The sequence below is a fragment of the Nicotiana tomentosiformis genome, chromosome 10 (assembly GCF_000390325.3).
Source record: "Nicotiana tomentosiformis chromosome 10, ASM39032v3, whole genome shotgun sequence".
NCBI lineage: Eukaryota > Viridiplantae > Streptophyta > Magnoliopsida > Solanales > Solanaceae > Nicotiana > Nicotiana tomentosiformis.
Genome location: NC_090821.1, coordinates 73322781 through 73348107, shown reverse-complemented (window position 1 = coordinate 73348107; position 25327 = coordinate 73322781). Strand labels below are relative to the sequence as shown.

The following is a 25327-nucleotide window of genomic DNA, read 5'->3' as shown; positions in this document are numbered from 1 at the left end:
GGTAAGATCGAAACCTCAAGCGTGGATATCCTCGAGGGTTTCCCGCCAAGATTGGCATTTGGCGGGTTCAGCAATCCAATGTGCTCGAGTTTGCTCTCGCTTGGACTGGCCCGGTAGACGGCCACGGTCGCATCTGCCTCAGCTTTAGCCTTTTCGGCTTCAGATTTGGCCTTTGCAAGTTCGAAAGCCAGCCGAGCTACGAGCTCCTCTATTTTCTTTCCCTGAGCCGAGCTCTTCTCCTTCATGCCTCGACGCTGACTTTCGACCGATGATAATTGGACTTGAGCAGTCTCCATTTCTGTAGCAAAGAGGTCCATACCTTTTTTCCACCCTAAGGACTTTGCCTTCATCATGTTGATATCCTCTCGGAACTACTCGATCCTCTTGACCTTCTGCTGCAACTGTGAGAGTGAAATGTTAGCCACCATTCCCGAATCGAGCCCATGAGCTTTTAAGATTTTCATTACTTGCTCGATCAAGTATGTCTGATCTTTGTGAGCTGTGGCCAACTCAGCTCGGAGGTCCTTGATCTCTTTTTCTTTTTGCCCACCGAGAAGGTTGAGGGCATTCCTCTCCTTGACAATCCTTTTAATATCGTCCTCGTACTGACTTAGCTCAGCTAGAGACTGAGAAAATGCTTCCAGATGAAGCACTGAGGCCTACGCAGAAAGAAGAAAAGAAGTTAGAAATGAACACAAGGGTAATACCAACAAGGGGAATTAAGGCTTGCCCAATTCAAAGCTTGATACGCTTCGTTGAAAAGACTAGAGACCTCCAAGTCACTCAGGCCGGTAGTATCTTCGACCCCAGTAAAGTAATCATGGAAGGGGTCCTCCCTTCTGTGGGCTCCTTCGATGGAGAGGGTATTCAAGGCCCGAGCCTCTTGAATCATCTCCTCTGAAAACGAGGGGAGCAGTGGGGAGCCTCCAATTTCTATTGCCCCAAATGGATTAATTGGGGCGTATTCTCTATCTCGAGGGGCCTCGAGACTATCCCATACAGTCGTACCCACAGTTGGCTCATTATGGTGGGAGGCATCTTCAATCCTCGAGGACTCAGAAACTTCGCCCAAGTCTCTTCCCAAGACCCATTCATATCTAGACGTAGTCTCTGCAACCTTCACCGATTCAGTGACTATTGGGGTCTATGTGCTCTTTCCCACTCTGGCCACCAGCCCAAAGTCGTCTTATTCCTTTTCTTCGTCTTCATCCCTTACGAGGTCTTTTTCCTCTCTTTTTTTCTTCGCCGGTTTCGGTGCCGAGATCGAAGTCTCCTCCTCACCAGATAAAGCCCTCATGACAGCATCTTTGCTAAGGCCTCTATGAAAGGAAATTAAGTAAGAAATGCTTTAACAAAATCATCAAAGGCGTGGAAAAGGGGCTTACCATGAGTTTTGGCCTCCCATCGGCCCGTTGATAAATCGCGCCATAAGCGCTCGGCATATGTAGAGGTCGAGGATAGGTCCCAAACCTAGCTCTTAAGGTTAGGAATTGCACTGGACATCCAAGCGACTGCTATATCATGGAAAATGATATCGATAAGATGAAGCAAAGGAGCAAAATAATAAATAAGAGCTAACAGTGGGATTGTACTTACGCTTTATATTCCATTTATCGGAAAATGGCATCTTCTCGGCTGGGATTAGGTCGAAAGTCCTCACTCAAACGAACCGGCCCATCCAACCTCTGTCTTTGCCCTCGTCTATGCTCGAGAACAACACTTTGGTAGTCCGGTGTTGGAGTTTTATTAACCCGCCTTGATATAGGCGAGAGCTGTACAACCTGATGAGGTGGTCGAGGGTGAAAGTCTTCCTCTCGACTTTGCTCACAAAGAATCGGAGTAGAATAACAATTCGCCAAAATGAATGATGGACTTGGCCTAGGGTTATTTGATATTGACGGCAAAAATCAACTACGATGGGGTTGAGGGGCCAGGGTGAAAGGGTAAGTGTAAGCACTTAAAACCCTTCCACATGGGTGGTGATGTCCTCTTCGGGGATCGAGATCACCACCTCTTTGTCCTCCCAGTTGTAGTCTTTCTTTACTTGCTTAAGGTATCCTTCGGTTATCGAGCATATATACCTCCACACTAGCTCGCATCGACCGAGAATCGATGAGGCTTTATTGGTCTTAAAGTCGTAAGTGAGGATGTACCCCCCGGGAACACACTTCTCAGGGCGCAGCTCCAATGGTGTTTTATCGCCGGCCGGCCGCGATGAAGAAGTGTTTTCCTTTTGAGGATCAATTTTTGACGTTTTCGCCATTTAGATTTGAAGTTAAAAATAGATGGAGATGATAAGATTTGGTGTTCTAAGAAGAGGTTAGCAGTGCAAATCATATATGAAGAACTTTAAAGATGTAAAAAGTTTTGGAGATTGAAAATTTGAAAGTAAAAGTTTCAAATGGTGAAGAGGGGAGCTATTTATAGATTTCACAACGACGGTTCAAAATTGGCGGTATCCGACCATCGACTGACGCGCATTTAATGCCTTAGTAACTGTACAGACGGGACATTTCGGTCACTTTCGTCACGAGGATGACGTCATGACAGGTCGAGGTAGAAAAATCGGAAGCTCAATTCGTTTCTTGTCGTTACGTCACGAGGGCCCCCGATTTTATTATTTGACCGAGACCGGGAGATTGCATCAAAGGACAGCCTCGTAACGGAACAAATTAAATCACGAGGACTAGGTACCGAGTTCATAACCTAGGTGCCTGTCGAGATCGAGGCTAGTAGCGATCGAATCCAAATGAGAGATACATCGAGCAAGATCGAAGATAGCATAATAACAGAAAAAGCGAGATATCCGTGACTGGTCGAGGATCATGGCGTAAACCTCGGTGACTGATCGAGGATCATGGCGTAAATCTCGGAACGAATCAAATTAGCAACGGTTAATTAGCTAATCATGTATTTTCTTCTGTAATTAGAATCATACCATAAGTGGGATGCCACTACTATATAAAGGGGGTTCTAATTATTTGTACGACACGATTGACATATATAAAATGCAATATAATTCTCTTTCTCGTTTATACTATTGTTCATTAGCTTTTTATACTTTAATTGTTCTGGCATTAACCAGTTCGAGGGTATCCAAACTCGAGGGCTGAGTTCTATTCTAACACCGGTTTGCTTTACTTTATTGTTAATTTCTATTACCCATCCTCATATTTATCAATTGGTATTAAGTGAAATCACGTGTCCTTAGAACCATATTATAAGTTTAATTGTTATCCAATTTTAAGAGTAAACACATATAAAATTGAGGGGTGCTCTTTTAAAAATTCCAAGGTTTCTTTGTTATTTCTCACTATTTTTGCCTTCGCTTTCCTTTCAATAGTAAAAGTAAAAGATATGGAAATGAATAAGTTTTGTTACTCAAAATGGCAGGAGATAGCATATTAAAATTATTTATTTTAGCATCTTAATAAGGCGTACAATCCGAATAAAAATCCTAAATATTTATCCGATTTAAAAATCAAGATCCGACCCGATCTGAGTTTAATTTGGTTTGGATTCGAATTGCAATTACAAAATCCTAAATTATAATCTGAAAGGTGCTAAAATCGATCTGATCTGATCCGATCCATGAACATGCCTAATATAATGTGTGCATAATTTATATTTTATATGTACATAATCAATATATAATTTATATATATGATTAGAGAAGTAACAATGAATATGATTAACTATAGTCAATCTCTTGCTTTTGCGTAACGCTATGGAACGACCCCCACAAAAATAGATTGGATCGGAGCGTCGGTTGATGTTCCTACAAATGCAACACACGTATGCATCTAAATAATTATCTTAATCGTTCTTCCCGTACCACCTGTCTTCTCGTGGTCCCTACCTTGTATATTTGAATTTTAAGAAATAATTACATAAAGGAGGAAAACATAAAATCGAACCTCATATTATACGAGAGTCGGACATATCCAACTCAATTGAATTTTAATGCAACTGCAAGTCGGACATACCTGAATTAATTTAAGATAACATCTACGGAAAATCATTGAAACAAGTTTTAGACAAAAATGGTTGAAATATTCTTATTTGTAATTTATTAGAAATTTTCCATCATCACATGTATAGATAATTTTGTCCATCAAAACTTAAATAAATAAAAAAAATATTGCATATTATAGTTTATTATAGTTTAAATTTTAATCTTTTATTTTTTGCATACACTTCATACCCCACTTATCCACCTTCAATTTACTTCATTATTTTCATCCTTAAATATATACTTAAAATTTTCAAAAAGTACTAGTGCTTCTATATTCACTTCGCTATCCTTCACCAAATTCAAACACGTCATCAATAGAATAATTTTCGTCATATCATTACATCACCAAAAAGAATTCGTCCGTCACCTCTTCATCCTCACGGCTCCGTTACTTAAGCATCTAAAGTTTTCTCTTTTCGTTTAAGCAAAAACTTAGAGTAATAGTCAGTTTTCAACATAATCCGTCAATGGAAGACGAAGGAGAAAAAAGAAAACCAGAGAATAACGATGTTAACGTTTCAGAAACTGCAAAGAAGAAGCTAAAAGAGGAGATGAAAACGGAGTTAATATCAGAGGAGGTAGCTGAAGAGGAAGTGGAAGAATTCTTTGCTATATTACGGAGAATACAAGTTGCCGTTAAATACTTCAGTAGTAAAGTTGACGGAGCTAGCGGCAGTGGTGGCCAGAAAATGACGTATGACATCGAGCAAAAGTGTTCCGACGAATTTCTCGGTGATAATAATGAGGATTGTAAAGGGAAAGGTATTGAAGAAAATAAGGGTTTTGATCTTAATATGGATCCTTGTGATACTAATGAGAATAAATCAACTTGAATTATATATATTCTTAATATTGATCTTCTATGTCCAGTGTAAATTTCTTTTCTTGAATGAAATTGTATTAATATCTTTGCTTTCTGATTAATTTCTACTTTTCTAAGCTGTAGCATTATCAAAATTTAATAAAGAAATTTATACTTTTGAAATATATGATTTTTTAAATATATGATAGTATTGCTGGTCAAAACATGTCAGTATTTGTGTGATTATAATGTTCTTTGTTAAAAAATATACATATAACTTTATTTCGCATTCTTTTTTATTCAAAAATCTTATACCTGCAGAATTTGTTAATCGGTTGTTATGTAAAAAAAAATTAGTTGAACTTAATAAATAAAAAACCGAAAAATACTTATGGTTTCACATTTTATTTATATGCTGTCATTTTTTTAACAAACTAGTAAGGAATATTGTCAAATAAAATCACGGGGGAGTATATTACATGGTGATTTATGGTCACGTTCATGGCAAAAACACAACTAGAAAACTGCGAAAAATCGTCTAGGAATACCAACCGAAATCTGTTGGAAAACTGAAAAAAACGATGGATTTCTAACCAATTTTAATCTGTCGAAATAAGTTGGTCTGTAATAAATAGTGATCGAAGTCGGTCGCAATTTCTCACCGATTTCGGTCGGTCAATTAAATTTAAAAAATGTATCGTCTGGAATCGAACTGGGGTCTTTACTGTGGTGGGATACTATTCTGCAACTAGATCACTAGTACATTTTGGTTTAAGACCGCCTTTTATTTTATTTGTACTCTTTAATTACTTATTTCGCACGAAAATAACCGATCGATTTTTGTTGATTTTATTAAAAATATAAAATTATCGACCGAAATAACCGATGGATTTCAATCGGTTTTTGAATATTAATTTGAATTTATTTTATATGAAATACCGACCAAAGTTGGTCGGTTCTTAAAAAATAAATTTGCAGGACGCCAAAATAGTTTTCCGCATTTTTGCGCCAAAATAAAATAGCCGAAGTTGGTCGATTTCGTAAAAATAAATAAATAAAATAAAATATTTTGAAAAATCGACCATTTTTCGGCCGATTTTTTTGATTTTTAGTACTTAAAATGTAAGACATTATATTATATGAAAATTGACATTAATTCTACTATGATTGTTTTTATCCAAATCCTAATAGGAATACATAGTATTACAGTTTTCCTTAAATAATCCAACCATGCCAATTTGACTTCAACATAATTTCCTTCAACTTATTATCAATACTATATAACATTCGGTTTGTGGCGGATCCAACATTTTAAGGTAATGGATGCTCACTATTTATTAGTACTAGCAAATGATGGGAGAAGTCAGATTGATATGGACAAACTGAATACGTTTTAGACAATACAGATAAATTTTCGAACCACTCATACTTGATAAAATATAGATTGAATGATGAAAAATATGAAAATCGATATTTTCTTAAATGGTATCATTATTGTGAGCATTTCAAATGATAATATAGGTTGTCAATTTGGTGGTGGTTAATTAAAAAAAATTGTGCCACGAAGAACTAAATGAATTGTAGAATGAAAAAATGGCAAAGTTAAGAACAAAAGGGAAAGCCATGTAAAAGGGAGACGTAAAAGAAAGTCAAAGAGTGCACTACGTAAGAATCGAAGTCCGGATCACGCAAAAAGCATACTTAGATTTCATTAACCAGTAGCACCCACTTATTTGTTTGAGTAATGGTCGCTCACCTAAATACATATCAATTTCATGTGAAATTGTCTATAAAATTATATGTTTGATATTACGAGCAATGGGTGCTTGAGCACCATAATTCTCTATGTGGATCCCCCCATGCATTCCAGTTTCTTCTCTCTAGTCCCCATCCTAATATTTGAAAAGTATAAGTTTATATAAATGTACACTTTTATATGGATCCAACTCTCCTCCATTTACTAGTCTCTCCATTTCTCCAATTTCCTACTTGGATAGCAGACACTTGTTATGGTTAAAAATTAAAGAATGAGATTAAATTGAATAAAATAAAGCCTTAACTTTAGTTAAAGTATTTAATTCCTTCTTTTATTCATTCCTAAATAATATTTTCTTTCTCTTGGCGGTAGATCTTCCTATAATCTCTCCCTCTTCGTGCCAAAAATACATCTGCTCTCAAGACACCCCCGAAAATCATGGTATCAGTGAAAATCTTTACTGATTATAGGAAGATCTACCGCTAAGAGAGAGAGAAAATATTAGGAAATCTACATAGCTCGGCCATACAGTAAAAAGCCATTCAGATGCTTCAGTTGTTTCTTCATATAAAAGGGCAGCACCATACATCGTTGTAACATCTTTCTCCTGTTCTTTGTTGTATAAGTTTCTCGTTGAACTGGTCTATGTTCTTATATTTATCCTCCTTAATTTATACGCGGAGCACTCTATTATGAGTAGTTTACTTTTTGTCAAGATTTTGCTCTTTTGCTCTATTGTGTTGTGAGTATTTTAGCTGCTTCGCATGATATATGGGACCGTACATTATCGACTTTGCCAACTGGCTTGGCATGAGTGATGTTTTAGGGCTGACGGCAGTTGCGTAGAAGAAGACAATTGTGGCAAATCATGAATTTCAGGTTCGAGCCGTGAGAAAAGTAAAAAAAACCAGTAGGAAGTGCTCCGGGATCCCTTGAGTCTTACACAGTGTGAATCCAAATTAATCTTACCCTAAAGCGAATACTAGGGTCGGCTCTAATGGGTTGAGTAACAAGGCTTGTGCCTTAGGCCCCCAAAATTTGGGAGGCCCTTTTTTAAAAAATAACAGGTTTATAGGTATTTAAAGAATAATATTTACTACTTTTAATATAAAAGTAGAGTTTTTAATATAAAAGGAAAGAAAGCTCTTTAGATACATAAGTAAAGTAATAATTTGACTTACTTAAACATGGATAGATGAATAGTTTTTTCAAAGTTTCAATTTTTCACTTCTTACTCTATCATTAGACAATGTAAAAATTTTACTCTCCTTTCTTAATTTGTCGAAGTCAATCTTTCTTTTCCCGATCTCTTCATATTTCAGAAACTCCTACATATTTTTTGTCTTTCTCTTTAATATTCTTACTCACCTTCTTTCTCTAAAAATTTAAGCTTCCAATAGTTCTATACGTCTATTGCTCGATAAAATCTTATCTAAAATTAATAATATCTCAAAAAATATTAAATGAATTAGCTATATTATCAATTGAAAATGAATTATTAGGGAGAATTGATTATAAAAAGGATTATTAACAACTTTGTATCTCAAAAAGCTAGAAAAATAAAGTTTAAATAAAAACATATCGTATGACTTTCTTTTAAAAATTTAGGTCTCATATTAAACTTTGGCTTTAGGCCCCGCATATACTTGAGCCGCCCCCGACGGATACTAAACATTAGGTGAAAAAAAAGAAGAAGACAATATTGGCAAGGATTTCTTAGACGATCTAGGCGAATATTGCACTCCGATGATCATTACAATAATAAATTAAGAAGTAATACCGCATGTAATAAGGAAATAGAGTTTCGAGTTCAAAATATAGAAGTGAATGCAGCAGTACAGAAGCGGATCAAGAATTTTAAGTTTATGAGTTTCTATAAAAATCTCAAGTCAATATATAATAATAACAGGATTAATAAACTAAATATTCTTATACATTTAATGTATTTTTTAATACAAATATAAAATCTAAATAAAAATTACTGAATTTATGAGAACACGTAACTAATGCACTGATCCGCCCTGCAACAGTGAGCTTGTATGGCAATAATGATGTTTCCACCTCTGAGTTCTTTCCTTCTTACGAATGCATGAAGGTTGAATTTAAATTGACACAAAGTTAGAGAGTGCCATCGGAGTTGTATTGAAAAATAATTTTTGAAAATTGAAGTTGTGTTTGGACATGTATTTTATTTGAAGATAAGTTGAAGTTTTGTGAGTAGAAGAAAAATTTTCACCCAAAAACTGCACTAAACTAGTTTTTGAAAACTTGAAATTTTTTTAAAAAAAATTCCCAAAACATGATCATATTTCATAAACAAACAATGTTTTCAATTATTTTTTTTTAAAAAAAATAAAGCTAAATCTATGGCCAAACAAGAGCATAGTAATAGTTTCTGACTCTCCTGGGCAATTGAGGGGTCAATTACATGGGGTAACAAGTCGATCAACTCATTACAAGATTAATATGTTGATTAACATTAAGCTAAGTTATTTTTTGATGATGGTGATAGTCTTGGCCGCAGTGTTTTCTTATGTAAAATATCTTAATTGTGAACAAGCATTAAGTTTAAACATATAGTATATATTATATGTATGATAACCTTCATTAATGGATGAACAAATTATGTACTACTATTATAAGAATGAGAAAGTAAAGCAAACAAACTGACAAGAAGAAATGTTTTTATTTTACTAAACAAACTTAACTTTTTGAGAAGGAATAGAGTTATGAATAATGGAAGCAAGAAAAATAGAAGAGTGAAGCGTATTTGGTGAGACTGAGACCCACTCACCTAAAAGTTTTCACCCAAAGAAAGCAACAAATACCATAGATAATTGAGGGGTATGATCAGAAGATTACATTTTACACACCATGTGTCGCTGTTGGTTGGGTAATCAAAATCCAAATGAATCTTTCCAAATCCAAATTATTATTTTACTTTAATTACTTTCCATCATATTGATTAAACACTAGTATTAAACGAATCTTTTAAAGTTGCAAAGCGTCAAATATAATATTGTTTTTAAAAAACACATGGGCTTATGACTAACTAAATATTGTCTGTGCGTTTACTAAATAAAAATTGATACTCCACCCTACATCATTAGGATACGCCTTTTTCTAATCCCACTTAAATCCCTAACCACCAAAATATTGTTATGCAATTGGTAATTTAATAAAGCAAACAAACTATGGGTAAATAGTTACCCGCATCAGATGTTTATAACTAAGTAAATAATTAACTTTACGAATTAATAAATCAAAGTGAAAATGCACTTAACTTAACCATAGTTAAATATTAAAAAGTTTATATATAAATATATATCTTATTTATTAGCTTAGCGTAAACACCCGGTGATGAAAGTGTTCACTCTAAGCTATGGCGGCATCTAGAACCAGCATGAAGAAAGACCATTTCTAGTGTTAAAATATTTTGAACAAATGTGGAGACTTAAAATAGAACATAAAGAAAGACCAATGTCAAGGTTGAAGAGTACATCCATATATATAACCTTAAAAAAAGAGTGCCCACGTTAGGGTTGATGATTTATTTAAAACAAAAGTGGAGACTAGCATTGGTCGTTAATTACTTAATTACTTAATTAGCTGCCTCTTAGTCTACTTCAAAAGGCATTGACAAATTAGTACGTAGTCTTTCTTTTATCCGTTAGAAGCAGAATATTTAATAAGGAGATTCAAAAAAAAAGAATATACAAATTAGATATAGAGAGAGAAAACTTAAAAAGAAAGACAAACGAAATGTTGAATTTCGTGTTAATTGTGACATAAATCTTACCATGGAAATGTCAATCAAATAAAATACTAACTCTTTTCGTTCCATTTTAAGTTACAATATTTTTTTTAATAGTTTGTTTCAATAAGACGGCACATTTCAGTATTTTAAAATAATTTAACTTTAAATTTTTTAGTTTACTCTTAAGAGTGTAATTGTATAATCGCAAAAAAATCTTATAATATGTTTAAGATCATAAATTGAAAAATATAATATCGTTTAATCAAATTACGCCATATAAAATGAATTAAAAAAAATAACTTTATGAATGACGAAAAACAAAAGATTTATTCTCTTTTTTTGTCCAAAGATGACGAGTTGGGAGGATTATTGGGTCTGACGTAGGTACAGAAGGCGAAAATCACGTTGATGGTGCTAGTTTCATAAAATGCCATTAATGTCAATTTACAAATGCGGCCCCAAAATTAATGGCACTTATTAATATGATATTTACAAATAGTATTGTTTACCCTAAAATTGGAGTAACAATTAAACTTATTTAGTAGTTTTAAGGATACGGACAATATCAATTGACAAACAAGGAATTGAATAAATAATCTAAATAAGAAAATAAATCAAACATGTGTTCTAGCAGCGCTTTCGACCTCGACTCGAGATGGTCTCGAGGTTGAGTAGGAAGAACAGTAAGGAACAGAGAATCAACAGTAATGGAGAGTAAGTAAAATAAAGAACAACGTTTTGTATATCTTTATCAGTGAATCAATGCATTTTACAAATGAATGGGTCCCTCTTTATATAGTAGAAGAATCCTAAATAAGGTACAATTCTACTAAGGAAATAAATCTCATGATTGGCGTCAATAACCGCTTGATTCGATCTGTTCCGGAATTTTCGCCGGGATTTTCGGTCGGTTGCTAATATCTCGCCACTCCGTTATTATGTCCTACTCGAAGTCAGTCATGTTCGGTCTCGATCTTCGGCGAGCACTTCAATCTTTATGTTTCATACTCTGTCATTGAGCCCGAGCAATGTCTATTACGAGCTCGCTCTCAAGGCAGCTCCTCGTACCTTCAAAATCTGACATGCCTGATTTCGACCGTATACAGATAGTCCCCACGTTTCTTGGAATAAAATGATAAGAAACGTTCTGAGCCTTGAAACCTCGATCATGATGTCGTCCTCATGACGTAATGGATGTGATCGAAATGTCTCATCGATTCAGTTCCCCAAATCATTAAAGCCTGTCAGTTAGCGGTCGGCCACTAGCGCCACCGAACCGTCGTCGTGAGCCTATAAATATCCGCTCCTTCATTGAATCAAACTTTACTTTTGCTATAATCAAACCTCTAATCCTTCTCACTCTTTTCGCCTCCTCCTTTTCACCGCATGTGGAGCCATCTTCTTTAGCACTGAAACCATCAGTTTTTCATCTTTCTTCGCTTTTCTTTACTTATACAAATGGCGAAAACCTTAAAGACTGTACCGCAGAAGGAGAAAGCTTCTTGATCCTCTTCCCGGTCGTCCAGTGGCAAGGCGCCAGTAGAGTCGCTTCCCCGCGACTACGTTCCCGGCCCATGTACTTTAAAATCCAACTTCAAGGTCGAAAACCCTTCATCGATCCCGGGCCGATGTGAGCATGTGTTGATGTACATGTGCTCGATAACAAAGAGCCACCTCGAGTCCGTGAAAAGGGACTACAACTGGGGTCCCAAGGTCGTGGTGCAAATTCCTGCTCCTGAAGAGAGCATCACCGCTTATGTGGAGGGGTTCCTAAGTGTTTACACTTATCCCTTCACATTGGGTCCCCTCGACTCAGTGATTATTGATCTTTGTAAAAGATATCAGGTCACCCTCGGCCAAATCCACACCTCTCTATGGCGCATAGTAATCATGTTGCGCTTCTTCTCTTGCAAGGCCTAGGGGCTAGAGTTTACTCTAAATCACCTTATGCGGTTATACCGGCCTCGAATCTATCGAGGACTGATCAGGCTCCAACGCCGGGCAACAAAGGCCTTGATCTTGAGCATCGAGGAAGATAAGGATCGAAGTTGGATTAGTCGTTTTGTACGAGTGAGGACCCGTGACATTATCTCGGAAGAGAAGATACCGTTCCCCGAGGAGTGGAACTTCAATCGTAAGCAATCTTTTAAACTTTGTTCTTCGTACCTTCTTTGACTTCGCCTATTATCTCCTTTCGACATGCAGTTGTTCCTTGGATGCCTCAAGTGGTACCTGAACTCGAAGATTGGGTTCGGAAGTTAGCCTCGACTTCCACTTATGTCGAGCATGCATGGCGTGATTTGGCAAAGGGCAGATAGGAGGCCAAGAATCACGGTAAGGATCTCCTTTTTCATGTTTTGAAACACTTTTTATATTTCATTCGTCACTAATTTTCTTTTATGCATGCCTCACCAAGGATGTCATTTTGAGTCCTTCAAGTGGTGAGGAAGAAACCAAGTCCCCGGTTCCGAAGCCGGGGGAAGACAAAAAGAGGAAAATTGCCTCGTAGTCCGAGGACCCCAAGCCCAAACCTCGAAGGGTGAGGAGAAAAATAATCGCTCTCATGATGGACTCGGTCCAAAAATTGAGAGACGAAGAAGAGGAAGAAGAGGAAAATTCCTCGGCAGTGATGGTCCGACCTAGGACAACCGTCAAAGTCTCCAAACCTTCCGAGCCAACGGCGGCTGTTAAAATCAAGCCTCATGTCGAGGAGGCCCCTGAAAAGAAATAGGGTGGGGATCCCGAATTACCAGAGGTTGAGATCATTTCTTGGCCATCTATAGCTACATCGGATGGGATCGGTTCTGAGACCCCGAAGATCGTTCAGAGCGTCCCGTGCGACTTGCTCGGGATCATGACAGCAGGTCACTTGCCTTCTCTTCCGACTTTCTCTTAGGAGGTGCTAAGAGAAGCTAAAGAATTGAAGACCCCTGATATAGGCGGAGGCTCTAGTGTAGGGGATCCCTTTCGGGATTGCTTTACTGGAGTCGATGATGCCTCTTATATTATCGACGCTTCGATTCTTTTAGAAGAGGCCCAACGTCTCTTATCTCGGGTAAGAATCTGTTTAATAGACTTCTTTTCTTTACTCTTTTTTTTCTAAATCTGACTTGTGTTTTCCCTTTTTGTGTAGGCCTTCGCCAAGCTTCGAGCTGACCTCGGCCAGTGTGAAACCGAGCTCCAAAAGGTCTCGGAGGAGAGGAACGCTCTGAAGCTTCTTTGCGGCCAAAAAGACGAGATTATAAAGGACCTTCAAGCGGATTTGGCCAAGGCTCGTGAGGAAGAGGCCGAGCTAGATAAGCAGGTGAACATCCTTTTGATAGAGTATGGACTCGACCCAACTGTGGAAGCTAATACTTCATTATCTCAGCTGCAGCAAAAGGTTGAAAGGATCGAGTTGCTTCGGGGAGAAGTCGATTAGGTCAAGGCCGATTGTGATCGGTGGAAGGAGAATATGGACCGCCTGGCTGCAGAAAAAGAAACTGCCTTGGCCAGACTGTCATCGATCGAGGTTCAACTTCAGGGCATCAAATAGAAAAGTTCGGCCCAAGCCAAGAGGATCGAGGAGCTCAAAACCGGGCTTGCTAAGGCCAAGGCGAAGACCGAGAAGACAAAAGTCATGGAGGACATGTCTGTTGCCATTTATCGGGCCGATGCTGAGGCTGCTCAAATGCAGGTAAGGGAGGCCTCTGACCGAGAGCAATGGATTATCCACATGGCAGAGTGTCAATCCCGCAGGGAAACCCTCGAGGAAATCCATACTCGAGGCTTTGACCTCTCCGAGGAGATAACCCGAGCCAAGGTGCTTGAGGCCAAAGCCAGGCAGCTTGCCTCCTTCGATGATGAAGACAATGATGAAAAAAGCAGTCGAGGCAGATCCGATGAGGGGCCTAAAGGAGAAGTTGCTCCTGAAGAAGAGGTCGAAACCGGCCGTAGTTAGGACTTAGCTTCCCTTTTTGTAAGACCTTGATTGGTCTCTTGTACATAACCTTTTCTGTTAATACATATAATAGGAAAACTTCTTTTGAATGCCTTCTCAGTTTTATGTTCAAATGTTTTTTTTGCTTTTGCCTTGTGAAAATTCTGTTGTTGCAGCCTCTGTAATCAAGTGAACACTAGTTCGGACTTAGAACAAAACCCTTACGTTTTTAGACATGCAAGGGCGAGTCCCCGAGTTCAATAATATATTCGAGATTTTGGATGGCTTGATCGATGCCATGACTGCACTATTTTTATAACTAAGTTCGAGTATGTTTCGAACTTAGAATAGAATAAACCCTTAGGTTTTTTATCAAGTAATGGGAAATTTTCAAACTTGCAGTAACATACCCCTTAAGATTTTATGGCGGATCCTTGAGCTAATTTCAAGTCAACTTTATTTGAACTTGGAATAGTGGAACCCTTAGGTCCGAGTTGAGTGAGAACAAAGTCTCAAACTCTAAATGTATTGGCCATTAGGCTCTTTTACGTTGGGCGCATATGGCCTCTAAAAGACGGCTATTATTTCCCCCTTTCAGCTTAAAAGACAAAGTCCGATGTCGGTTGAAACCTTTTTGCTTTTTGTGCCTTAGCATGTTTGTGTTAAAGATAATTTAATACCTCTTAAGATTTTTCGAGGGCTGATTTTATAGAAGCCTTTTTGATTGTTTGCCGAAGGTAGCCTTTTTTAACCAGTTTTCCAGAGAATTTGAAGGCCTATCATTATTGCGGAATTTGGACGTCTCCGAGCTGTGTTATTTAGGCCGTAGCCTTTAGTTTGGCTGTAGCCTTGGGCTTATTTCCCAATAACATTTCGAACTTGTTTGAAATGTCAGTCCCCAAGAATGGTGTCCTTGGCCTATAGATCGAGGGGTGCCTCTTTGAGGTCTTATGAATTTGTGAATATTCACTTGAATACGTCTATCATCGATGGTAGTCCCCGAGTGTATACTTGCTCTTTGGCTCTTGAGGCGTTTCTCGCAATATCATAAGCATGAAGTTTGTAAAGTAGATAATTTTTTTCGAGACACAAAATGTTTAAATGAAGAGAGAGTGCTTCTTTGAATAGTTTATACATGTGTACATGTTTTGCCATCGGGGCTCGACTAATTTATATGGACACGGTTCATTTGACCGTTTGGTCCATTACAAAGCTTCTCTATCGAGGCCCTTTGACATGAAGTACTATTCTCGAGAATATAATATCCGAGGGTGATGCCCTCCAGTATTCGAGGTTGATTGCAAAGAAGCCTTAGATACTATTGAATTGTCCTCAGGTAGCATATAATTGTTGCCTCGTTAAAAACCTCGCCGGAAAAACCTAGTTGGGATAAAAATTGATCTAAGGGAAAAAGAGTGCAACACGTACTTTAAAACCTGAGGTCTCGATGTCTTTGGTCGAACTCCTGCAATGAGTCAGCATCGAATATATATAGACGAAAGAAGGGAGAAAGTCATACCTTAACAATAATATCGTTTGAGAAGTGATATGTTCCAGTTGTTTGGTAATGGTTCAACGTCCATCGTTCTGAGTTTATAAGACCCTTTTCCGATTATATCGAGGACTTGATAGGGTCCTTCCCAATTCGGGTCGAGCTTCCCTTCATTAGGATCTCGAGTATTGATGGTGACCTTCCTTAGGACTAAGTTCCCAACCCTGAAGTGGCGAACAAGTGTCGCTTCTCGTTTTTCATCTAATAGTTCGAGGCTAGTATTCATATCCTCGTGGTTTGATTCCTCCGATGCATGTCGAAACCTTACGCTGGGTTCTCCGACTGGAATTAAGGCTTCGGAGCCATACACTAAGGAAAACGGAGTTGCCTCTGTACTGGACTTCGATGTTGTTCGATACGCCTAAAGGACTTTGGGTAGAATTTCTCTCCATTTCCCTTTAGCTTCGTTCGACCTTTTCTTCAGGTTTTGGATGATAGTCTTGTTCGTCGATTCGGCCTGTCCGTTCCCACTAGGGTGATACGGTGTTGACAATATCCTTTTTATTTTATGGTCTTCGAGAAATTTTGTCACTTTACTGCCGATAAATTGCTTACCGTTGTCGCATACTATTTTTGCGGGTATTTCAAATCGACACACGATGTGATTCTAGATGAAGTCTATAACCTCTTTTTCTCTTACTTTCTCGAACGCCTATGCTTCAACCCATTTAGAGAAATAGTCAGTCATAAATAAAATGAACTTAGCTTTACCTGGGGACGATGGAAGGGGTCGACGATATCCATCCCCCATTTCATGAATGGCCATGAGGATAGGACTAAATGAAGTTGTTCTCCGGGCTGATGGATCATCGGTGCAAACGTTTGACATTTATCACATTTTCGAACAAACTCCTTAGTGTCTTTTTCCATGCTATCTCAGTAGTATCCTGCTCTAGTGATTTTGTGAATCAGTGATTCGGCGCCGAAGTGGTTCCCACAAGTGCCTTCATGGACCTCTTGTAAAACATAATCGGTGCCTCCTGGTCCTAAGCATACTGCCAATGGTCTATCGAATGTTCTTCTGTATAATGTTCCATCTTCAGCCAATGTGAATCGAGCAGCTTTGGTTCGTAAGGTCCTCGAATCTTTAGGGTCCGATGGGAGCTTTCCATTCTTCAAGTATTCAATATATTTATTCCTCCAATCCCAGGTTAAGCTTGTAGAGTTTACCTCGGTATGCCCTTCCTCAATCACGGATCTCGAGAGTTAAACAACAATTCCCGAACTGATATCATCTTCCTCGACCGACGACCCCAAGTTTGCTAGTGCATCGGCCTCACTGTTTTGTTCTCGAGGTATATGCTGTAAAGTCCATTCCTTGAAACGGTGCAGAGTTACCTGCAACTTGTCCAAATATCTTTGCATTTCGTCCTCTCGAACTTCGAAGGTTTTGTTTACTTGGTTCACCACCAGTAAAGAGTCACACTTGGCTTCAATGACTTCTGTCCCCAGGCTTTTAGCTAGCTCGAGACCTACAATCATGGCCTCGTACTCGGCCTCATTGTTAGTCAACCTAGAAGTTTTGATAGATTGCCTAATAGTGCTACCCGTGGGCGGCTTCAACACGATGCCTAGCCTGGACCCCTTCATATTTGAAGCACTGTCTGTAAAAAGGGTCCATACCCCTAATGACGTACCCAATTTCAACATGAGTTCCTTTTCAACTTTAGGTACGAGGGTTGGGGTGAAATCGGCCACGAAGTCCGCTAAAATTTGAGACTTGATGGCCGTCCGGGGTTGATTTTCAATATCACACCCAATGAGTTCGACTCCCCATTTGGCCAATCGGCCCAACAGTTCGGGTTTGTGCAAAATATTACGAAGTGGGTAAGTGGTTAATACGCATACGGGGTGACATTAAAAGTATGGTCTTAACTTTCTAGAGGCGCTTATCAGTGCAAGTGCCAATTTTTCTAAGTGTGAATATCTAGTTTCTGCTTCTCCTAAGGTTCGACTTATATAATAAACGAAAAATTACGTACCTTGCTCTTCCCGAACTAGGACACCACTTATCGCAATTTCTGATACTGCCAAGTAAAAGTAAAGTTTCTCATCTGCCTTTGGAGTGTGAAGCAGTGGTGGGCTCGATAGGTATCGCTTCAACTCTTCCAATGCATGTTGGCATTCCGGGGTCCAGGCGAAATCGCTCTTCTTTTTTAGTAAAGAGAAATCTGTGGCTTCGATCCGATGACCTCGAAATGAATCGTCCTAAGGTAGCTATCCGTCCAGTTAGCCTCTATATGGTTTTACACTATCCATAATGGCAATGTCTTCGATGGCTTTGTTTTATCGAGGTTGATCTCGATCCCCAGATTTGATACCATGAAGCCGAGGAACTTGCCCGAAAGCACATTTCTCGGGGTTGAGCTTCATGTTGTATTTACTTAAAATCTCGAACGTTTTCTGCAAATGAGCCAAATGGTCCTCTGCGCACAGGGACTAAAATTTAAGTAACAATTAAACTTATTTAGTGGTTTTAAGGATACGTGATTTAATCCAATACCAATTGACAAATAAGGAATTGAATAGATAATATGAATAAGAAAAACCAGTGTTCTAGCAGCGCTTTCGACCTTGATTCGAGATGGTCTCGAGGTTGAGTAGGAAGAACAGTAAGGAATAGAGAATCAATAGTAATGGAGAGTAAGTAAAATAAAGAACAGTGTTTTATATATCTTTATCAGTGAATCAATGTTCTTTACAAATGAATGGGGTCCCTCTTTATATAGTAGAGGAATCCTAAATAAGGTACAATTCTAATAAAGGAAACAAATCCCATAATTGGAGTCAATAACCGCTTGATTCGATCTGTTCTGGGATTTTCACTGAGATCTTCGGTCGGTTGCTAATATCTCGCAATTCCGTTATTATGCCCTACTCAAAGTCAGTCATGCTTGGTCTTGATCTTCGGCGTGCACTTCGATCTTCATGCTTCATACTCTGCCATTGAGCCCGAGCCTGGTCTATTACAAGCTCGCTCTCGAGGCAGCTCCTCGTACCTTCGAAATTTGACATGCCCGATTTCGACCGTATATAAGTATTTTTGGTGTCATGTCCCAAACTTACCCCTAGACGTGACTAGCACCCAGCTAATACGACCTTGAAGGAGAACCATACTTTCATACTTTAGCCATTAATTTGCAATATTTGATTAATTAAATGAGTATCCAAATAATCAGATAATTAAATACAATTAATATCTCGAAGTATTTAATTAAACTCTAGCCCAAATCCCACACTAGACCATGGAGCATCTAAGAGAATTACAAAAGACATCATATAAATAAATGATAAAAAATTTTTTGGAAGCCTTCACGAACAATGCAGCGGCTCACCTCAATAACCGAATCAACTCTAGCAAATTCGTCAGCTACTAGCTCCGTCTTCACCAATAATATCTGCATATACATGCATGAAAGGAGTGAGTTATACGTAAATATAACCCAGTAAGATCCTCGACCCGCTACTTTGAATACTTCTGGAATAAGTGTTAGAAAATACAAACACACAACGAGCACAGAAATAATATGCACATAAATTCTTTCACCATATTATTACTCTATAAGGTCTAAACAATTATTCAACAATAACACTATATATCTCAGCATAATCTACACTAAGAACTTATCATAAACTGTAATGCAGGAAATTAACCAAACACCCGAACGAGTCCACGACAACATACACAATGCCCAAAATATATTACGACAGCGAAGAAATAATTTCTAACGCCACAATATAGCACGAGGCTACGCCACATCACACTACACAAAAAATCACTTATTAAATAATTTCAGTATTTTACAAAATAATATATTTTTGCGGCTGGTCAAAGACCACCGATTCTGCCAAATGCACGCTCGTCCTAACACATGGACCAGGCAGACAAAATATATTTTCAAAACGGATTTTGGAAAAGCAAGCATCAAAGATTAAGTCTCACGTATCTCGCTAACGGGACGTTCCCAACCTTGCAACATCTAGAACACCAAGCAAATAACCTCCAATGGCCTCAATCCATACAAAATATTAATTAATGATGTCAATTATGCTAGCCATGGTCAACTCTTAGTATTCTTAACTTTGAAGCTTAGAGCTAAATTTTAATATTTAAACTACAAAGTATTGTTTTAAGGTAAATTTTAAAGGGAAAACGATACAACAGCTTCAGATATAGTTCTAACAGTTCCGAAATTTGTAACGTAATTGAACGTACAAGGGAGGGTGAATTATTGACTATTTAAAAATTATTCGACTAACACACGTATTAGTTGACTGATCACAATGCAGAATGAAAGTAAGCAGTAAAGAAGAGTAAATAACACACAACGATTTATACTGGTTCGGTACCGTTGTGGTACTTACATCCAGTTTTCCTTGGGTCACAAGGGTTCTCTTAAGATCTTTGAAAATGTTACAACACATATGGTTTTAACGCGTTCACCACCAACGAACAGTATCACACCTTGAGTTCTGAGTAATTGACACAACTCTCTTTTGTGTTCTAGATCTTTCTATCTTTTGAGATACTGATAACTTACAGTGTTTGAACTAAGAAGTAGACGGACTTAGAATACAATGTATGTAGTTGTACAAGTCTTCTTCTTGAAAGTATCAGCCTTATTATAGGAGAGAAAAGAGCTGTTGAGTCTTCAGCGAAATCAAAGGCACAAAAGGGTTTTGACCCAAGGGGTGCCTCTTCGAATCCTGCTCTTTGAGAGTCCAGATTTGATTGTGACTTTCCTTGTCACCGCTTGAATTAAGGAACCATTTATGCCTGGAGTGAGCTTAATTCTGGACACAGAATAATTGATGGCAAGATTGGCAATCTGAGTTCCTTTGATTGAGGACGAATAAATTTACTTCTCTTGATTGACCATTGATGTAGCAACAGTATCTTGCTGAGCATCTCCATTCTTTCCTTTTTGTTAGTCCTGCAAATATAACATAAGATAATATTGTCATCATTGAAACTTAAACTTAAATCTATCAATCTTCCCCTTTTTGATGATGACAATCAAGAGGGAGTAAACAGTAATTTAAGATACTTCCCTTTGAAGATGTTGCTCCCCCTGAGTTGTGTTGCTCCCCCTGAGATTATGTTGTTTCCATCTCCTCCCGAATAACTGTAATTGCAATCCTCCTACTGGTGTTTACTCACATTTCTTTCTCCCCCTTTAACATCAATCAAAACGGAAATAATAGCACACAGAATAATATAGGATAAAATGTACATACTAATAAGGTGGTTAGTGCAGCAGAAGTAGTACCTTCAGCAGAGGCTTAGTTAGTACATACCCAAAAAACATTGTTTAAAAGAAACCACCAACAAAAATAAGCATAAGCAAAAATATTGGTTGCATTAATTTCTTCCCAGGAAGTATTTGAGGGTGTTGATCACTTTGGTGAAGAAGGAGTCATAGGAGTTATCAACGTCCTTGACGAGTTTGTCCATATTTTCACCCATAGAGTTGAAAGCCCTGGTTCCTTGTCTCCGTGTGGCTCCAATGTCCATCTTAATCTTGGCCACATCTGTACCAGTCTCCTTGGTGACATCCCTGATTTTATCTACCTGTTCTTTCATCTCAACAAGAAGCAACTTGACTCCATCAAGGTAATGTTGAATTTGTTGAAGATTCTGAGAGGCAGTTGACTAAGAAGCCGGTTGATCATTTTGGACTTCAAATGGTGCTGGAGCACTTTCAACCTTGGCTCGCCTAACCCATCCATCATCACCCAGAGTGTACCCCATCATTGAAAAAGTTGTCTTATCATAAGTACTAGTGATGTACTTGGGTGTATAGGGTGCCAAGTCTAATTTCATGACTTCTAGAATATGAGAGATGAGAAGACCATAAGGCAGACATGCAGTAGAGGAGGATATATCCCTTATACTTTCAAGCATATAATGACGAATCCACACAAACCAATCAAGAAGTTTATTATTAACCAGACAGTAGAGGACAAAGACATCTCTAGTGGACAAAAAGCTAAGGGACCCAGATCTGGAAAGGAGAGTAGTGGCAATTATGTGGGACAAAATACGGTGTTCAAACTTAAGATTTTGGGGGAAAATGTCGGGGGGGGGGGGAGGGGGTTATCAGACAGAAAATGTTTTGCTTCATCAAAAGACACTTCGAAGTTTTTGTGCTAAGAATTTTGGACAAACACATCATACCCACTAAACTTGGCAGAAAAGATCTTTTCAAATTGGTACGAGTCCAAAACAATTCTAGTCCTTAAAACCATATATTCCAAATCATATTTATCATTCACGAAAAGATTTGCATAAAACATTCTAATAGGTTCTTCATACACAGAGTTTCCAATAGTGTCAAAGAGAGGGGAAAGGTACTGAGAATCAATAATTGCAGTCACATCACAATGAAGACTTTTCATAACATAGAGACTTATAGAGCGTCCATAAGCCATGGATTTTGACTTGTAGGACTCAAACCTTGCCTATGCACTGGGGCCGTAGAAGATTAGCTTGTCCTCAGGACCAAATTTCAAGCGTTCCACTTTACCCTTTTTGCATTCAGCCTTTTTGGGGGTTTGCTCCGTGGGTCTCTTGCCGACCTTTTTCTAGCTAATGGAAGGATTTTCAGATGAATTGCTGCTTTCATTGTCTGTTCTGAGAAAATCTGAGTCAATGGACGACTTCATATCCACAAGCTCTTCAGTGTTAAGAGGTCTTTGTAATCTTCGACTGCGTCTGGTTGCAGAGGAGAGATTTCTTTTGGCCATGGTGTGAAGGGTTGTTTGGTAGAGAATGAGAGGAATATTGGAGACTGGGGTTTTTATTGAAGATTTTAGGAAGATCGAAGAGACGCCTTGGTTAATGGAAAGGCCAAGTTCAGACGGAAGAGATGGTACATAAGTGACTGATCGGCGGTACTTGCAATAATTAAGCTTACACATAAAAGTAATTAGATCACATATAAGTAAGGAAATAAAATATTCTAGTATAGTGTAAAATATTTTAAACACTCAAGGAAATATTTGATTTACAAATTTGGCACAATGCCAATCTTTTTTCGGAGAAGGCAGAATCTTTCTTCCAAAAGAGGTTTTGTAAAAATATCAGCAAGTTGAGAATTAGTACTAATAAACTCTAAAATAATGTCACCTTTTGCTACATGATCTAGGATAAAATGATGTTTAATTTCTATATGCTTTGCTCTAGAATGATGCACAGAATTCTTTGATAAACAGATAGCACTAGTAATGTCACAAAAAGATAGGAATGGATGTAAAAGATAAATTAAAATCAAGAAGTTGGTGCATAATCCATAGAACTTGTGTACAACAGCTTCCAACAGCTAGGTATTCTGCCTTAGTCGTTGATAGTGCAACACAATTTTGTTTCTTGATGTGTCAAGATACTAATGCATTTCCTAACAATTGACATGTCCCACTGGTACTCTTCCTATCAATCTTTTCTCCTGCAAAATCAGCATCTGAAAAGCCTCTTAGAGAGACATTGTTAAAGTGATCATACCATAGTCCTAGTTCAGATGTACCAATTAAATATCTAATAATTCGTTTAACAGCAGAGAGATGGGATTCTTTAGGAGCCGACTGGAATCTAGCACATTTGCATACACTGAATATGATATCTAGTCGACTGGCAGTTAAATATAGTAGAGATCCAATCATCCTTCTATACATGCTTTCATCAACCAGTTTTCCATTGCTATTTTCATCTAGCACGGTAGTTGGACTCATTGGAGTACCAATAGCCTTAGCATCTTCCATCCCAAACTTTTTGATAAGCCCCTTGGTATACTTGGTTTGGCATATGAAAATTCCTTTAGGGGACTGCTTTATTTAAAGCCCAAAGAAGAAGGTTAGTTCTCCCATCATGCTCATTTCAAATTCTCCTTTCATGGAAAGAATAAATTCTTCACAAAGAACAGAGTTAGGGATACCAAAAATAATATCATCTACATAAATTTGAGTAATAAGATTACCTGAACTGAATTGCTTAATGAAAAGGGTTGTATCGATATTACCTCATTTGAAACCTTGATTTAAAAGGAAAGAGCTTAACTTTTCATACCATGCTCGAGAAACTTGTTTGAGACCATACATGGCTTTAGTCAGCTTGTATACATGATTTGGAAAAGTGGCATTTGCAAAGCCATGTGGTTGCTTCACATATACTTCTTCAGAGATATAACTATTTAGGAACGCACTTTTAACATCCATTTGAAATAATTTGAATCCTTTGTGAGCAGCGAAGGCAAGTAGTATTCGAATGGATTCAAATCTTGCCACAGGTGCAAAGGTTTCATCATAGTCGATTCCTTCCTGTTGAGAATAGCCTTGAGCTACTAGTCTTGCTTTATTTCGAACAACTTGACCTGATTCATTCAATTTGTTTCTGAAGACCCACTTAGTTCCATCAACAGAAGAGTTTTGAGGCTTTGGAATTAATTCTCATACTTTATTTATTTCAAACTGATATAATTCTTTTTTTCATAGCACTAATCTAATGAGAATCCTTTAGAGCTTCATCCACTTTCTTGGGCTCAATTTGAGAAATGAGAGCTACATGAGATTTGTTCTTTTGAGATTTTCTTGTAGTTATTCCCTCCTGTGGATCTCCTATAATGAATTTGTGAGGATATCCTCGTTCACTCTTCCATTCATTTGGAGTATTTACTGGAGTCACCCTTTCTTCGGTAGTCGACTGATCTGGCTGGGGTAGGTCAAGATCTTCTGGTGGTACTTCAGCTGATTGAGTGTGTTGATTAGCTGACTCATTTTGATGATCCTTACCTACAATAACTGACTTAGGAGCACAAAAAATTTCCTCATCTTCAGGAATATGTTCATTCCTTGGACGAGGGTTAGTATCAACAAAAATAACATAAATAGATTCTTCAATACATAAGGTTCTCTTATTATAAACTCTGTAAGCTCTACTTGAAGGAGAGTAACCAAGAAATATACCTTCATCACTTTTTAGATCAAACTTGCCAAGATTATCCTTCCCAATATTATGGATGAAGCATTTGCATCCAAAGGGGTGGAAATAGCTGATATTTGGTTTCTTACCATTCCACAGTTCATAAGGAGTCTTTTTGAGAATTGGTCAAATCAGACATTTGTTGATGATGTGACATGATGTACTCACAGCATCTGCCCAAAAATAATGAGGTAGAGAGTTTTCCACAATCATGGTTCTTGTCATATCCTGCAAGGTTCTGTTTTTACGCTCTACTACTCCATTTTGCTGTGGTAATCTTGGTGAAGAGAAGTTGTGAGAGATTCCTTAATCGTTGCCGAAATTTTCAAAAGCTCTGCTTTCAAACTCTCCTCCATGATCAATTCTGATAGTAGAGATGTAGTATCCCTTTTCTCGTTGAACCTTCTTACAGAAAACTTCAAAATTCTTTAGAGCATCATCTTTATGACTAAGAAACATAACCCAGGTAAATCTAGAGAAATCATCTACAATAACAAAAGCATATTTCTTACCTCCTATACTAGCAGTTCTAGTAGGACCAAATAAATCCAT

The 25327-nt window shown here is 37.9% G+C and overlaps 1 pseudogene; it reads right to left on the bottom strand.

The window, feature by feature from the left end:
• Positions 1 to 22386: 22386 nt before the first annotated feature.
• Positions 22387 to 25327, bottom strand: LOC138900390 (uncharacterized; annotated as a pseudogene).